This window comes from Tupaia chinensis, unplaced genomic scaffold (genome assembly GCF_000334495.1).
Source record: "Tupaia chinensis unplaced genomic scaffold, TupChi_1.0 Scaffold000028_1, whole genome shotgun sequence".
In the NCBI taxonomy this organism is placed as follows: domain Eukaryota; kingdom Metazoa; phylum Chordata; class Mammalia; order Scandentia; family Tupaiidae; genus Tupaia; species Tupaia belangeri.
Window position 1 is genome coordinate 4,777,334 of NW_006159458.1, and position 17,728 is coordinate 4,795,061.

Here is a 17,728-nt window from a genome sequence, read left to right on the forward strand (position 1 = left end):
TTGAGTGGACCAACAGTAGGGTACAGCGGCTATTCCTATACATACATATATATATAGATATAGATAAAATTAACTTTCAAAAATAATAGTAATAATAATGAATAAAATTAAATAAATAATTTTTAAAAAAGAAAATCGGGGCTGGCAGGTATGATGGTGGTTAAAAGGGCTGGACACCCACGTGGCTGACCATGGTTTAAGACCTGGACCTGGTGGCTCACTTTCACTCTGTCTCTCTCTCTCTCTCTCTGTCCCTCTCTGGTCAAAGTGAAATACATAAATAAAATAAAATAAATAAATAAATCTAAATAAAACAATTCTTTTAAAAAAGTCATAAGGAAGGGAAAATACAGGTTTAGTATTTATTGAAAAAGAATTTGTGTGTGAACCTGCACAATTAGACCAGTGTTGTTCAAGGGTCCACTTTATTTGCCTTTTTTTTTTTTAGGACTTGCTATAGGGTGCATGTACTTGCCAGAGAAAGACAGAGAGAGAAGAAAAATGAGAAATCATCCCCCAGGGGGATGGCTGTGCTGCAGTCCCTTCCCCTCTATTCTCTCAGGACAGCAGGTCTTAGACTTGAACTGCGTTGGGCCATGTGGGAGTCCAGTGCATTAGCTACCACACCACCTGCTGGCCCCTGTATTCACATTTTATCTTCCACGAGGTAACGCAAGTATCCCCCACACAGTGCGGGCTACTCAGCCATCTCTGCCTCCTGTAGACGCCTTGCTGCCTTCCTGACTGACAGAGTTGCCTTTAGATGTCTGAATCCATTGTTTAACTAGCAATTGAGTCTTTCTTTGTTCTGGAGGATATTTTCTCCTTTAAGTGTCTTTACATACATTTCCACTTACTTTAGCATGAGTTGGGTCTTTAGATCTAACTTTGAGCATGTGCGGGTATCTATGTTCCTAGAGCACTTTGCGAGCCTCTGTTCTAAGATCCGATAATGAAAAGGATGCTGGTGTGTTATGATCTTGAGAGGGTGTTTTGGAACCCGGAAATCAAAAACCTGTATTCTGGTTTGATTCTTTCATGATCTAGGTGACGCTGGTTAAGCCATGACAGACATGCGCCTACGTTTTCCCTCCTGTGTCTTGGTGACAACTGAGGCTGTCGTCACAGGGATCATGAGAGGATGAAATGACATAGATATGGCACCAATTTTAATAATGTTATTAATGGTTTCTCCTTCAAAGAATTCAGAGCATTTTTTTCCTTTCATACCTATTCTGAGCTGATGACCACAATCCCAGGTAGGAGTTGAGAGGATGAGATGTGGGGTTACAGAATCTTAGGGCTGCAAAGAATTAGTCCAGCCTCACAGCCCAGCTCAGGAATCCCTCCTCCAAGGAAGGATCAGAGATCAACCAAGATCTAAGATCAACCCACAGCAGGGTCCCCACCTTTTGTCTCCTGGTTGTGCATTCTCTCAACAACTAGGAAGAGGTGGTGAGAGAGAGGTAAAGGCTGACCAGGAGAGAAGAAAGGTACCTGCAGTAGGTCAGGTAGCTAGATAATGGGTGGACTTTCCTATTATCCTAAGAGTCCAGGAAGTTTAGATTTGATAGGTTGGAAAATGGTGGTGGCCAAGCAGAAGAGCAGTTTGCGATGATGATGTTTAAAGGAGTCCTGGCAGCATTGCATTAGAGGAAAAGGCTCTGATATGAGAGACTCAAGAAAAACATGATTATAAGTAATCAGTGACTGACTAAAAACAGCAAGTGGAGAGATGACGGGAAAAGGCTATCCACATTCTTGCATGTATACATCCACCCCAATTATCTGAGTGCCTGCTGGGCCCATGTGCTTGGCTCTAAGAGAAAAATCTGAGTGGTTCTTAGGTGCATGTCACATCAAGGATAGATGGACAAACAGGTTTTCTAAAATGTTCTCTTGGGCTAGCAGGTGGTGTGGTGGTTAAGGCACTGGATTCCCACATGGCTGACCATGTTTCAAGTCCAGGACCTTGCAGCTTGCTTGCTTTCTCACTTTCTTCCTCTCTCTCTCTCTCTCTTCCTCTCTCTCTGGTGAGTGCACATGTACCACAGCAAATTTTTAAAAGTAATACTATTAAATAAAATTAATAATACTTTAGAAAAAAATAAAATATTATAAAATGCTCTCTTAATGATTAGCCCCCCAGAAGAGTTCTGCAAATTGTTTTGGTTTTGATCAAGAATGTGTCCAGCTAGATCTTAAGCACAGGCTAGAGTTGAGTTGCCAGCTCAGAGGGAGAGCCTGTCCAGTACCCAGGGAAGTAGCATGCTGCTTTGCAGACCACCCAGGAAAGGGTGGCTGCCTGTGATCCCAGCAGACTTCAGAATTTGGACCCCAGCCTGAAGCCTGGCAACACAGTGCCTCCAGCTTCTGACACCAAGAAGCTGGGCATCTCAGGAATACCTCGTGACCTTGGTCCAGCCATCATGCGTGTACTTACTATGTGGGTTCTATACAGTAGAGCAGCGTGATTCTAAATCAGAGGGTAGGAGACTTCTGTATTAAAAGTAGGACTTGGAGGGACAGCAGGTGGTATGGTGGTTAAGGCACTGGACTTCCACATGGCCAACTACAGTTCAAGTTCTGGATCTGACAGCTAGCTTTTTCACTTTCCCTCCCTCTCTCTCTCATGAATGCACATGTACTGTGGCAAATTAAAAAATAATAATAAGCATGATGATTAATAAAATTAAATAATTTTTTAAGAAAAAGGTGGGATTTGGGGGCTAGCAGGTGTCATGGGAGGTTAAGGTTTCATATCCCACGTGACTGACTCTATGGTTTGATTCCTGGACACAGCAGCTTGAAAATCACACCAGGCGCATGTGCATGCATGCCCAAGATCCTGAGAGGAGAATGGAGAAGAGATTATGGCATGGCCATCTTCTCCGGGGGGTGATTTCTCACTTTTTCTCTCTCTCTGTCTCTCTCTGGCAAGCACACACATGGATATGAACAAAAAAAAGTGGAATTTGGTGGGTAGAAAGTTTATACTGCACATTGCATCAGATACGTTCATTCTATAAAATTTGACTTTGCGGCAACCAGCAGTTAGTGTAATGGCTATGTGGCTGGACTCCCACAGAGTCGACCGTGGTTCGCGTCCCGGACCTGGTGGCTTAGAACTCACACTGGGTGCGTGTGCATGCGTGCCCGAGATCCCGAGAGGAGAATGGAGGAGAAGGGATTGCGGCGTGACCATCCCCCCTGGGGGGGAGATTTCTCGCTTTCTGTCTCTATCTCTCTATCTGGTGAGGGCATGCGCCCTATAGCGAAAACAAAAACAATTTGACTTTGCAAAAAATGATAGTGTAAGTAAGTTTTTTAAAAATAAATTTGCTGCTTAATCTCATGGTGCACATTAAAATAATATTTGCCTAACTTAATACACGAGGCATATTATTGAAATGTTGCATAAAAATGTATTTTGTGCTGAAAATTGAATCATATTTTCAATGTACCTGAGAAAATTGTTACTTAAAGAAATCTTATGATTATTCCTCTAGGAAAGAATCCTTTTGAAATAGATAGTAAATAATCAAATCTTTGATTTTGTAAAACTTATTTTTATATATCACATCAACCTAAAGGCAGGTTTACTTTGAGTTAAAATAACAAGGTTATCTTTATTTCTAAAGTACTCGGTAATTGTGCACAATTTAAACCAATAAAAGCAGTGTTGTATAATTGTGTTGCCAAATCATGCCCCATATTTTTAAGCAAATTGAAAGAATTATGAGGCAATGGGACATGGTGGGGGATGAGCAAAAATTACTCTTAGGAATAGAAACAAGGGGAAATTGTGCTAAATCTTATATGATACATAAACAGTGGCCACAGATTAAATCATAACTAAATCTCTTAAATAATACTGAGTAGATATTGCTACCACTTTAGTAGATAACATAATTTCCAATCCACCTTCCAACACAAACTTGAGGCTATCAGTAACATTGTTTTAAATTATATTTACAAAAAAATATTAAACTTTGATGTGATAATCACAATGTCTTTTTAAGATATTTCCAACAGTCACACAAGATGTAGTCAAAATACATTAAAATCTTAGTAGTAAAAAGAAAAATAGAATATATTCAGAGCTGCCTGGTAAAATTTACAGTATGTAACTGAACATTGGGACCAGCAGTTAGCGTAATGGCTATGTCACTGGACTCCCACGTAGTCAACCGCAGTTCGAGTCCTGGACCCAGTGGTTTAAACTCACGCCAGGCACGTGTGCATGCATGCCCAAGATCCCAAGAGGAGAATAGAGGAGAAGGGATTGTGTCATGGCCATCCCCCTTGGGGAGTGATTTCTTGCTTTCTGTCTCTCTGTCTCTCTCTGTCTTCCTGGCAAGCATACGCACCCTATTGCAAAAACCTCTCCAAAACAAAACCAAAAAAAAAAAAAAAAACATCTACTGAAGAGCTAAGGATGAATTTGAGTTCAACGGGACCTTGGAAGTCTTGGCTACTAACACTGGCAAGACCATCCGTTTTCCATTCCTGGTGATAAATTTTAAATCCAAATAAATCCTGTTGGTTAGGGCACTAAAAAGCCTTGTCAGCTCTGAACTAAGTAGGCATGCATCCGCTGGCATCACTGGGAAGCCCGAACAGAGCCAAAGTGCAGACATCGCCTATAATCTAATTTTCAGGCATGATGTTATGGCGAAGCCAAACATGGCTCTGAGGGCAAGGCTTTCTTAACACCATTCATGCATGACCATGGGCTTGGGGACCAGGCAGAGCTAAAGGTCGTCATCGCTTCTTCAAAACAGTGAGCCTTGAAGGAAGGAAACGAGGCCAGGGTGAGAGGGGAGAGATGAACTGGATGTGTGGAAGTGGCTCTCCGAGCCTTCTCGGGTAATGAAGGAGGAAGTAAAAGAGGATTAATCATGTCTTTAGTAAAATATAGAAGAGGTACCAATACCTAGAGCAAAGCCTCCGAGCTCTCTTACAAAGTAACAGTCCAGATATCCAAATGGGTTAGCCTTGACTGTGGCACCGCTGCTTAGGAACCTGACCACAGACCACCCGTGCCAAGAAACGGAGACAGAAACAGAATCCTTCCCTCTGTGGCGGGCCTCCTCCTCTGTGTGCTGCAGTGATTGGCACACAGTGGAGCCTCACGCCATGGCAACTTGAGGAATTTACATTTGTTAAAGTGAGCACGTAGAGGCAAAAGTCGTATTTGAGGATATGAAACAAATAAACAGGCTCTTCATCCCCAAAGTGTTTGCAGGCAGTGGGGTGGGGCAGAGTGCATGGAAACCCTGCTGAAACCCAAGTTGCAACTGACATGGGAAAATTTTTAAACTCGTGCCAGGGTGACTCCTTGCTCTTGTCCTTGAAAATGTGTTAACTTCGGGGACGTCATAATCCCATGAGGCCAGTTACAAATCTTTCCTCCCACTCTCCTTTGACTTTGCCCTAACCATATGTCCCCACATGACACACCTACGCTGCCCTGCCCAACTCCTCTGCAACTCTCCACCCACCAAAAACATGTTCTACAGATGAGCTTTCTTTCCCTGTAAGAGAAAACATCGAGCTAGCCCCTCTGTATCATTGTATTGCCTCCTAACAGAAATCCTAGAATTCAGGCATCACTATGGCCGGTTTCAGAGGAAGTGATGTAAATAATAATCTTCTCTCATCACAATGAGAGGTGAAACAGACTCACACTGCCTGGGCTGCCTCCGAAACCCCTGTCTTTGAAATCACAGCCTGCCTTCCTGGTTCCCTGCATATCTGAGCCTCTGGTTGTTTGGGAGCTGCTGGGGGAGGGTTTGGCTTGCTTACTGTTAACAGACACATAGACCTTCCCAGCATGGGACAAGTCACTTCAGCTGTTCAGCTGAATATTCCTCCCCTCTGGACCCTTGACAGAAGGAATGAATTTTAGCAGTGGTCCACTTTCCTCCATGTGACATCTGGATTTCTACATTTATGTAGCAAGCATTATTGAAAAAACGTACTACATGCCAGACACTGTCCTAGGCTCTAGGAACAAGCAAAGCCCTGCTCTTATAGAAGTTAGATTGTCTTATTGGAGAAAAATAACTGTACATCCGTAATATCAGATAAGATGAGGAAAGACTTAGCAAACTAACAGAATAGAGTATGTCAGGTAAGGTTTGTCAGGGATGGCCTCTCTCGGGAGGTGACATCTGAGTAGACACTTCAATGAAGTGAGCAGGCCATGGGCAAATCTAGGAGTCAGAAAGAACCGTCCCATGATGGGAATGCACTGGGCGTGGGACAGGGCCGGCAGGACAGTCCATGTGATCAGAGCCAGTTAGGGAGGCAGATGGTGGCCAAAGATGTGGGAGGGGAGAGGAACAGGGACTGGCTCACAGAAGGCCCCCTGGCTAGGGAAGTTTAGAGTTTATGCTAGGAAAATTTACTCTAAAAAATGTATCAGTGCTTTTTCTTTTTGATTCGGAGAAGTGCCCAACATGATCAATTATTTGTAATACACAGAATTTACTCCTGAAGAGAAAATGGGTAGAACATATGAGAGTAAATGGTTTAATCCACAGAGCATTCACAGGCTGATGGATTTCAAATTGCCTCTAACTCCTCAGGCAGAATAGGTAAGGGATAAAGAGAGAACCGAGGTAAGATCACAGTCCAGCGGCATTTTTTCCTGCTCAGGGCTCAGCAGAAAAACAGAGAAGCTACTTTATTCTTTATCCATAAGCACACCCCGGATAAATCTTCCTTGCATGACCATATCCTAAGTGTGTACATAGCTGTAGTCTCTCAAGTGTGTTCTGTCTTCATTACTCTCTTTGGAATAGTCCAATCCAGTGTCCACTGTTTACAGGCCTCGCACCAGCAGCAATTAGCAAAACCGAATGCCCAGCTCGCCCAGGAACCTGACAGCTGCCCTGTATTTTTTTTTTCCCATTGCTGCCATGGGCACTCTGACCTTGATGCCTGCAGTAGCTGAGGCCACATGAAGCACAACCAGAGGTGTAGACCCTTGTCGGCACCCATTCTGACACTAGCTATTCAATTTCATCCCCATCTGGAGACATTACAAACCATTTTGGGCATTAACCACTTAGAGTTAGTGCAGACCCACAAGTTCTAGAGGGCACGATCTTCAGCAAAATTGCACTTACTCCAGACACCAGCCACATTTTGGAGGGCTCCAGACTCCTTGCACTTGTGCTTTTCTGACAAGATGGCTATAAATTTGGGAGTTCATATAATTTCCTCAGATTTGATAATTTACTATAACAACTCATAGAACTTAAAAAAAAAAACAGTATATTTTGATTACAATTTTTTGAGGTTTTTGCCATAGGGTGAGTGTGCTCCCTGGAGCAGAGACAGACCAAGACCATGAGAGGGAAATTCTCCCCTAGGGTGGATGGCCACACTGCAATCCAGAACGTCTCCCCCATTCTCCTTCTGGGATTTTGGGTGCACACGTGCCTGGCGTAAGTTTCAAACCACCAGGTCTGGGATTTGAACCACAGTCGGCCATGTGGGAGTCCAACACCTTAACTACCACCCTATCTGCTGGACCCACACAGTTTTACTATGAAGGATATGAATCAAGAGAACCAACCAAATGATGAGACGCATGGGGCAAGGACTGGGAGGGAATATGGAGCTTTTGTGAGTTTTCCTCATGGAACCCAGGCATGTCACCACCTCTCACATGCGTGTTCAACTGGGAAGTTCTACTGAGCTTCAGTGTCCAGAGTTTTTATAGGATTTCATTATATAGTGTGATTAAATTGTCATTGGCCACATGATTTAACTCAATCATCAACTTCCCTTCCCTCTCTAGAGGTTGATTGGCTCAAATTTCAATCCTATAATCATATGTGCTTCACCTTTCTGGTAACCAGACCCCCTCCTGAAGATATTTAGCAGCTCACATGAATCACCTCATTAGCATAAACCCAGGTGTGACTGGGAACTCATGAATAACAAAGATACATTTATTACTTGGGAGGTTCCGAAGGATTTAGGGTCTGCTCCCTGGAACCAGGAACAAAGACCAGTCAAATTCTTTGTTACACCACATCGCCCAGCTGGGGCAGCTGACAACCAGGGAATATTGGATGGGAAGGAACATATGAAGGTGAAAGTAGGTTGAAGGAGAAATGTGAGATTAGAAACTGACCATTCTACTAAGGGTGCTACACACACACACACACACACACACACACACACTTTTTTGTTGTTTTTGTTTTACATTTTTGCCATAGGGTGTGTGTGCTTGCTGGAGAGAGATAGAGAAAGTGAGAAATCACCCCTAAGGGGCATGGCTACACACAATCCCTTCTCCATTCTCCTTTCAGGATTGTGGGCATGCATACATACCCAGCATGATTTTCAAGCCACCAGAGCTGGGGTTTGAACCAAGGTCAGCCATGATTTTAATTCTCACCATATGTACAATCTAGTTGAGACCACACGTACACACACACACACACGTTAGAGAGCAGAGTGGAGGTTGATGTAGATGGAAGCGATCTTAGGGCAGCTCCTGTGTGCTCATGAGGACAGAGTATCTGTGTACACCGGCCAGTCACAACAAAGCATCCCATTATTTCATCTGACTGGCTCCGTCAGGTGTTGGAAATGAGTTTTACACGTAGGAGTTGCTTCAGCATCTGCTTCACGTTTCTTTCAGATGGATATTTCATAAAAACTAGTAATTAGCGAACTATTTCAAAAATAGAAAAATGGTAAAAAAAATATGTAACACTTGAAGAGCCTCATTTTAAAACTTGGGGAATGTGTGAAGTTGCACAGAATAAGAAATATAGCACCTTACTGCATGGTCAGTGGTTGTTTCCACACTGTGTTTATGTAAAACTGCCCTGTGGCTCACGGCTGCAATTCCTGTTCACCAAAACCCTCTGTCTTTCGTGACTAGGAGTCTTACCATTTTATCCAGCCAGATGCCTGTTTTGTTGTTGTTGTTTTGTTTTGTTTTGTTTTTTGTTTATTTGTTTTTCTTTTCTTTTAAGGTTTTTGTCATAGGGTGCATGTGCCCACGAGAGGGAGAGTGTGACAGTGGGAAGGAAAGTGAGAAATCACCTCCCGGGGGGATGGCCACATTGACAACTCCTTGTCCTCTGTTCTCCTCCCTGGATTTTGCACATGCGCCACATGCTCCCCGCGTGATTTTTCAACCTGCCAGGTCCAGGACTCGAATCATGGAATCCAGCACCTTAACCATTTGCCACCTGCTGGTCCTGAGAAGCCATTATTTGAAAAGAGCCACCATCCTCTGAAGTTATAGCATACTCTTTTCTTCTCATGTGGATCCGAGAAGTCCATAGCTTGCTTCCCCATTTCTCCTGTTCATCCTACTTGAAATCACTTCATTTCTTCTCACCGTGTAACAGCTGCCTGGCAGAATTATGTGTCATTACTTCCACCTGCTAGGCTCACTGTGTTCAGGACCACGTTGTCTGTGGACCCATCAAGCCAGCTGTCGATTCACTAGTAACTGTGGTGAAATGCTTTTCCAGCTGAGCACCATCCTGTCATGGGTCCAAGTCCCACAGCCAGTGATCCAGTGGCCACTGCCATCCTCTGCACAGCTATAATCTAGTTTAGAGTTCAGTCCCTTTTATTTATTTATTTATTCATTTATTTATTTATTTATTTTGAAGAGGTTTTTGCTATAGGGCGCATGCGCTCACCAGACAGACAGAGAGATAGAAAGCGAGAAATCACCCCCCCAGAGGGGATGGTCACACCGCAATCCTTTCTTCTCCATTCTCCTCTTGGGATCTTGGGCACGCATGCACACGCACTCGGCATGAGTTTAAGCCACCAGGTCCGGTACTTGAACTGCGGTTGACTATATGGGAGTCCAGCGACATAGCCATTATGCTAACTGCTGGTCCCGAGTTCAGTCCCATTTTGACATCACACCTGCTTACCCCCATCGCAGAAGAACATATTGGTTTGGAAGCAAGTCAGATTTTTTTATTCAGCATCTCTGAAGCCATGTGATACTCTATCTGAAGAATCCAGTGAAGAATTTTAGGTCTTTGATGCGTAATGAGTAAAGCTGGCTGTGTGAAAGATCTCTTTGGTGCAGCCTGGCATATCATCATGGCCCAACTTTGAATTTATAGTTAGGCCTCTGTATTGTATTAACCCCTAAGAGCATTCAAGACTTTATCACAGGCATATGTCTGCTCTTTGACAATGGACTTTTGGAACAGGTCTGAGCCTGGTAGAGAGGCCAGGAATTACAATGTGGATTTCCTAGAAGGCCATTGGAACCAGATGTTTCAGAAGAGTATTTGTATATATCATTTGTATGTGAGTAAAGGAGAAAATGGATAATACAATAATTAAACAGGAGTGACAGATAAGGCTCACTCCCATGATAAAACATATTAAAACTTGTTTTGTAATAGGCATTTTGCAAGCATCCGGAATATTTGTGACTTTCTAGTAGTAGAGAGTACCTCAGCATTATCCCGTCACAATTTAACACATGCAAATGGTATTTTCGAATCTAGAGAGACCACCAAAGACTGTTACAGAACTCTTTTACTCTCTTCCTAATTGATTTCAATCCCAAATGATAGTCTAGGTTTTCATGGAACCCAGAGGAATTGTAGTTTTGGCTGGATCATTCCTACCTGACGCCCTCTCTCTGCATTGGCGGTGGTTGTTTGATTTGAGGGCATGTGCTCCTCAGAGGGAGGAGGAAAGCACCTCCTGATGGGACGTGGTCACCGTACAATCCCTTCTCTTTTATTTCTCTGTTCTGGCAGGTTCTGGGGCACACATGTACATGTGCCTGGCATGTTTTTCAAGATGGCAGATGGGTCTTCAAACTGCACAGTTGCCTATGTGCGTTTTGGCTCCTTTAACCAGCAGGCCATGAGACTGGCCCTAGGATTATCCTGTTATTACTGTAATTTGAGTACAGCTAAGGGTTTTCTTTATAATTCAACTCGTGAGTAATGATGTTAAGAATTGCTGTTAGATCTTTAGTTATCTAGAGCGGTTGTTCTCAACTAGATAAAATGGCTTAATGTCAGAGACTAGTAAAAGAACATTAGCTGGTGAGCTGGCACTTCTGCAAACACAGTACAATCAGATTACAACAGATAATGTTCTGCGATGAAAACCATGTGCTGGACCCCTCCCAGAATTCTTTAATGTAATTTCAAGATTTGTTAGCTTACTCTCAGGGTTAAAAAAAAAATTAAGTAGCCATTAATAGATTTACCAATTTGTCTGTATGAGACAAACCTAAAAGTGTGTATGTGTGTGTTAGTCAAGTTCAAAGAGTAACAGATGCATTTACCAAAACATCTTAATTCCACTTGGGTTGCTACATTTGGCTCTGGTATTAAAATATTTCTGGAGATTGTTTTTTAAGTTTTTAGGCATAATGTTTTCTGTATAGACGTGTGTGTGTGTGGGTGTGTGTTTTCCCTGAAGTCTGCATGTAAATTAATTCCATTCCTAATAACTCATATACAATGGAGATAAAATATAATGATCTTATCTGAGAACTTTTAGTGAAATATTGTCAGAATATTAGATAGAACTTGTAGAAAAGGCTGTTTTGCTTTACATCTTAGAAAAAAATTTATGAAGCTGTGGATAAACTGAAACCATAACTAAGCCAAATTACTGTTAGTTTGATGAAAGCCCAAATGGTTGTGTCATTGGAACCTTGGCATGCTTTTAAAATCCAAAACGTTATGTTCAGGTTGCTTGTAGCTGAGCAGATGAGCTATCCAGACAGACTCTGATGGGAAGTTTGTGTAGACTCCTCTGTGCAAGTCCAGTCCAGGAACATAGATCTACTCTTCTCTGGGCTTCCCTGAGTCTGGTGCCATCATCATCTAGTCTAAATGGAACGAGAGGACTTCAAAAAGTTCAAGGACATGCTGGGCGCTGAAAAGTCGTGATGGAATAGAGAAAGAGAAGAAAAGGGATTGTGGTGTGACCATACCCAGTGTATGTGATGGGGGAGTGTGCTTCTCTCTCTCTTTTTCTCTCTCTAGTGAGCTCATGTGCCCACTGGCAGTTTTCTTGTTTGTTTGTTTTGTTTTTAAGTTCATGGAACAATGGGATTAAAATATGAGTTTATTCTAGTGGAACAATAGTTTGAAATCCACACATAGTTTTTTCACAGTGTGCATTTTCCATGTTTTGGTTTGTTTTGTTTTTAGGTTTTTGTCATAGAACACAGGTGCTCACAAGAAAGGAGAAAGACAGATTCTGAGAGAGGGAAAGTGAGAAATCACCTCCCCGGGAGGATGACCTCACTGCAGTCCCTTCTCCCTTCTCCTCTTGGGATTTTGGGCACGCACATATGTGAGCAGTGTGATTTTCAAGCTTCTGGGTTCAAGATTCGTGATTGGCCATGTAGGGGTTGAGCACCTTAACCACTATGCCACCTGCAGGCCCCTCCATGCACTTTTTGAAATTCTTTGTATTATTTATTGCCCTTGTTTGTGTTCTTATTTTTTATTTTTTAAGAATTATTTATTTGTTTCTTATTATTTTTTTAATTTGACCAGAGAGAGAAACAGAAAAATAGAAAGGGAAAGTAAGACAGCAAGCTGCCAGATCCAGGACTCGAACCATGGTGAATCATGTGAGTCCAGTGCCTTAATCACCATGCCACCTGCCAGCCCCCCTTTTTTATTTTCTTTTCTTTGTTGACTTTTTGGATTCTTAAAGAGTAAGATGATGTAAACAGCCTTTTAATTATTGTAGTATGTTATATCAAAAAATGTGAATACAAAAGAACTGAAAGACATAGGAAGAAATATTAAACATAAAATCTAATAAACTAAAATTTCAGATGATGATATATTCAAAGGTTAAGCAGCTTTTAAGATCAGGGATGTTTGGGGCCAGCAGATGCCGCAATGGTTACATCACTGGACTTGCATGCATATAGTCGACCATGGTTTGAGTCTCAGATCTGGCAGCCTGAAACTTACGTTGAGCATTGTGTGCACACATGCTCAAGATCCAGAGAAAATGGAGGAGAAGGGATTGTGGTGTGACCATTCCTCCTGGGGGATAATCTCTCACTTTCTGTCTCTCTGTCTCTCTCTGTATCTCCGGTGAGTGCATGTGCCCTATAGCAAAAATCTCTCTTAAAAAAACAAATGATCAGAGATGTCTCCATTGTCCTTGTTCTACTATGATCTTCTATGTGTGACTTGGGTCTGTGATTTAATTAGAGAAGGAGAAAAAGCTGAGAAACAAATAGGTATCTTTGATAAGGTTCTCACCGTGTCAAGATTCTCCTCCCCAAATCTGCCCAAGCTGGGATCACAGGTGTGTCCAACCATGTCAGGAACATTCATGTTGGTCTGGGAACCTAACCCGGGCTTCCCAAACAGCTTCCAGCCTCCTGAGCAGTGAAGCTATCTGTGCACCATCACGGTCATGCCTGAACTGTCCCTTTTGTCAAGTCATCCCCTCGGTAATGGCATTAACCTGTTCACTCCGCCTTCGTAGCCTAATCACTCCCTTAATGTAATTTCGATGGCAATTAAATTTCAACATGAGTTTGGAAAGGGACAAATATTCAAACCACAGCAGGGGTCCACATTCACCTGCTTCATTCTGGCTCCCTAAAGTCAGAGAGCCAGCAGAGAAAGAGGCTTTCTGCCTTTACCTCTGCAGAAGCTTGGCGCCTTTGAGGTCCTGCTTAACATGGCAGGGGCAGTCCTGTCCTCCTACACACCCTCCGATGAGAACAGGTCACCCCCTCTCCCACCATGGCTGTGCTGCAGATAAAGCAAGGAGGCTGTAGCATCAGACCATCACCCAGGCCTTCCCACTGTCACGTTTTGATTCTAAAGCTGGGCCCTGCTGAGATCAATAGTTCCATTAAGTCATTTTCATTCCAGAGCTCTCCTCCTCCATCAGCACTTCACCTAGACCTATTTTTCCCTCTGCCTTTAGAAACAGTGACTAGATTAAATAGGCTTTGTCCCTGGAAGGCTCCCAGACCAGCAGTCTCCTTCCCACCTGTGCACTGAAGGTGGTGCCATGGGAGCGGGTTGGGCAGGAGCACAGTTGTGTCTACAACACACCTCACTTCTCTGCAATGAGGGCCCCGAGCCCTGTGTGCATTCTCTCAGCCGTCCAAGAATTCTTGTACAGGACATTACAATATTCAAGGCACCTTCACACATGTCACATAAGCTTGATATCGACCACTGAGAATTTAAAAAACATTTCAAGATACATTGAAGAGGTGTGTATTGCTGTATGAAATCTCTCAATACAGATGTGCTTTGGGTAAGTAACATACTTAAAATTTCTTACTCCACACCAGTTTGATAATCCATCGCGTTCCCAGGAACCTGCCAGTCTCAGGGAAAAAAGATACAGGAAGATACAGAGACAGAGTAAATGGAAGATACAGTGAATAAGGCTGGAAAACGAATCTTTGAGGCCCACCACATGTTATTTTTCGAATGAAGAAAATGTCCTCTTCTTCTCTCCCTTCTTTCAGAATGAATCAGTAGGGTTTTCATTTCATTGTCAATCCAGGACCAGTGTTTCTGTTTCAAAGAACGCGACTGGCTCCTTTCTCTCTCACCTGTGGTCCCTAATGTTTGTCAAATAAGAGTATGTTTTCCAGCCCCTCTTTCCTTCCTTATGAATCCACAGCCTGCTTCTGAACCCCTGTGAAAACCAGCCTCTTTGTTGCCCACCTAGAGCAGGACTTGTATGCAGGTGGGCTGTTCAGTAGGAACTGGGCTGGGAACCCAGACACCAATGTGATGGATATCCTTTACTTTTTAAGATAATGCCTCATCTGCCCTCCAGGCCACCATGCTGGTACAAGGGTGAGAAGCCTCTGATACCCCTAGTAAATTCAGCAGATACTGAGAGAAACTATGTGAGGCATCCCTTTAACCAACACAATTCTTTCAACTTCAGAAAAAAAATCTTTGTCACGCATTATTCAATCTGAAGTTCCAGGAGGGCGCAGGGGTCTCTTTCCCCCAAAGGCCTTCCTGTAAGCAGCTAGAAGTTGCATTGTTAGAGTTCCTTTTCCTTCTGCTGATACCTCCAGAACCAAAGTGCAAAGAGAGAACATAGTAGGTCCTGCTAAGGTTTGTAGGGACATAAGATTATACTCTTCAGCCTAGGAAGTTTTAGAATGGAAAATGCAGTATAAACATAAAGCTTAGAAGAGGGTGGTCACCAAGAAAACCCTTAGGGAATGGTTTTGTGACAGCACATCCTAAGCGTGGCCGTAAAGTCTAGAAGCAGAGGTGACGGCACATATTAAGTGATCTATTAATGTTCCATTATAATACATAGCATGTTCTCTGCGATGCCTCTCGTTGCCAAGACTGCAGAGCGTTCTGCAAAACTGCAGGAACATCACGCATTGATGGCTCTTCCTGTGCATGCATCTCTGATACGATGCCTGGACAGTTTGTGCTTCTGGTTTTCAGTAAATAAACCTGTAGCATCCCCGGAAGTAATCAAGGGGGTTCAAATTAGAATGGTCCCTTTTTGGAGACTCACTGTGGCCTTTGTTTTCTTTGGCAAGTTCAGAAGCTCAGCACTCATGTCACTGTTACACCTAGAGAGTAGTCCAGTGCAGTGAGAGGAGCACAGACTTCAGTCAGACAGATGGAGCTGGGACCAGCAGTTAGCGTAATGGCTATGTCGCTGGACTCCCATGTAATCTACTGAGATTCGCATCCCAGACCCGGTGGCTTAAACTCACGTGGGGTGCTTGTGCGTGCGTGCCCAAGATCCCAAGAGGAGGATGGAGGAGAAGGAATTGCGGCGTGGCCATCCCCCTCGGGGGTGTTTTCTTGCTTTCTATCTCTCTGTCTCTCTCTGTCTGGCGAGTGCACGCGCCCTATAGCAAAAAAAAAAAAAAAAAAAAAACACAGATGGAGCCCAAGCCCGGCCTAGGCACACACACAACCTTGCACAGGTAACTAATCCTCCTCTTGTCTCAGTGTTGTCATTTACAAAATGGAGTGGAAACAGTCCCTACCCGTGGAGTTGTGACTATTGGCCATGGCATAACTCAAGTTCCTAATGCTTGGTAAGCAGCCAACGAAAGGGGTCTATTACTATGGGGTAGAGCTGTTGTGCAGACTTGCCTTTTACTTACCTACAGTCAGCTGAAACACAAGGCGGTCCCCCACCGTTGGCTCACTGAAATCCATCGCATTGCCTCCTAATCTCATTGTCCTGCAGAGAAAAATTACTATGCTCTTTATGTTTTCTAGAGCCTGTGATCAAGCAGGTGACCACAGGGACAGGTGATACAAGAACGGTTCCATATGTATTATGAAAGGACTTGCCCAGAAGTGGAAACCAAGTGCAGGGACATCTGCTGCTGTCGTGATGTGAAACTCCCAGGAAACTAAACTTCCTAGGTTTCAGCCAGGCATTTGCAATGTGCCGGGTGTGAGCTCTGTGGTTTCAAGGTTGCGTCTAGCCTCAATGCTATGTTCCTCTCTGTTCACTTGGCAAGCTCAAGGCTTCTGTCAGCAATTTGATTTTTGAAGTTGTCCTTATGTTCATAACTCTAAACTTGGTGAGCTGGAGGAGACATGGATACTACCTAGGCTGACATTCTGGTTTTACTGATGAGGAGATGGGTCTGAGAGTCAGGCTCCTTTTCCTCTTCTGTCACATAGCTTTTCTTTTTTTTTTTTAATTTTGTTTTGTTTTTAATTTATTATTATTATTTTTAACTTGACCAAAGAGAGAGAGAGAAAGTGAGAAAGCAAGTCACCAGGTCTGGGACTCAAGCCTCAGTCAGCCATGTGGGAGTCCATCCCCTTTAAGCACCACGCCACCTGCCAGTCCCCATAGCTCATTTTTTTGCTGAGTTGAAATTCAGAGCTATGTGTCCTGACTTTTAGATCAGTGCTCTTTCCATTTCACTCCATTGCCCTTTTCCCACAAGTGAGGTATCACATTTAAGAACCAAATGTGAAAACATAGCACAGCTAATCTGTGACTGACTCTGACAGCCTACTCATTTTATTGAATAGATACAAAATTTAAAAGGTCATATTGATCTGACTATTGAAAGGACCATTTGAAAGACTTTTATACTTCCATCTATTGATCTTCTATCATCCAGAAAGACACATTATGAGGGAACTTCAACAAGTTCATGAAGAAATGGAATTAGAGTATGTTTTGGTGCAAAAATTGAAATCTTCATAATCTTTCTCATAATATGCAGTTCCATGAACATTTTGAAGACCGACTGTATTACAAGAATTAGCATCCGCAAGGAGGTTGTGGCTGGCATGCTATGTGTGTCCTAAAGGGAGATCTCAGAGACATGACTAGTTCATCTGTAAGCTTTGCATTTCAGAAACCTATAGAAACTGAATTCTCATGCACCAAATTATGAGGACTATACATAGCCTCAGCGTCTAACAGAGTTTACCACCACTCTCTTGACTGTATGCTACCCTGTGGTCAAATACTCTCATTCCTGGTGAAATAAGGAAATGATTTCATATTGACTCACCAAAACTAAATGGGAATCTAACCATCATGAGCATGATCACAAGATGTACATCACATTTATGAATGAACTGAGAAAGAACCAATCAGATCGCACTGCCTTTTAGATGGTGAACACATACCAAGATGACATGACGAGAGATGGTGTCTAGTTATCTAGTAACTCTTCCGTGTGTCTGTCCTCTGGTTCTATTGGGTTGTAGGGACAGTC

General features: G+C 43.1%; 1 protein-coding gene across 1 annotated transcript in view; it reads left to right on the top strand.

The window, feature by feature from the left end:
- ITPR2 (inositol 1,4,5-trisphosphate receptor type 2) overlaps positions 1 to 17,728 on the top strand; it is a gene marked incomplete in the record, with an annotated part of 493,922 nt that overhangs the window by 467,430 nt on the left and 8,764 nt on the right.